The sequence below is a fragment of the Neomonachus schauinslandi genome, chromosome 2 (genome assembly GCF_002201575.2).
Source record: "Neomonachus schauinslandi chromosome 2, ASM220157v2, whole genome shotgun sequence".
NCBI lineage: Eukaryota > Metazoa > Chordata > Mammalia > Carnivora > Phocidae > Neomonachus > Neomonachus schauinslandi.
Genome location: NC_058404.1, coordinates 181,311,790 through 181,312,628, shown reverse-complemented (window position 1 = coordinate 181,312,628; position 839 = coordinate 181,311,790).

Here is an 839-nt window from a genome sequence, read left to right as displayed (position 1 = left end):
TTCTTTCTTTCTTTCTTTCTTTCTTTCTTTCTTTCTTTCTTTCTTTCTTCACCGTGCTAAATCATATTTTATCTTGCAGTATCTGGAATGTTTTCCCTCCATTTTCAATATAGCCAACATTCCACACAAGTGTAACATCCTCCACTAAAACATTTTGGCTTCCTCAATGGGCAGTTCTATCTTTAAATGGCATGCATTCTTTCTTTGTGTTATATTTATGTACACACATGATTCCCTATTGAATTATGAATCCCTTAGTTATAACAGTCCATATTCTATCTCACATAGCACCATATGTGATGCCTTGAATATTGGAATAGTTCAGAAGATTCTTATTGAAAATAATGAAAGAAATGTACTAGATGTAGGTTTTTCTTAATACATATTCTTCAATAAAGAGGGTGTCTTTTTTTCATTTTGATAATGATTGCTGCAATCTTCCACTCCCTTTGCAGTGTTACCTTACAGCTCCTCCCATGTGGAAGCTGTTACTATATTTTCCCACTCCTTGAATCTGAACTGATCTTGTGATTTGCTTTTAAAAATAAAATGCAGTAGAAATGACAATGTTTCAGTGTCTAGGACATAAGTGAACTTGTCATTTCCTACTGTCTTCCTCTCAAAACCCTTCCACTGTCTTGTGAACAAACCCTAGCTAGCCTGTTGGAGGAAAAGATACCACGTGCATCAGAGAAAAGCCAAACCTGCTGAGGCAATCCTAGATTAGTCCACCTTCACCAACTCCCTGGCTGGCTATAGTTGCATGAAGGAGCCAGCCCAGATCAGCCAAGCCCTGCTTGGATAACCAGATCTTCTCAACTGGATAACTGACATGGAAC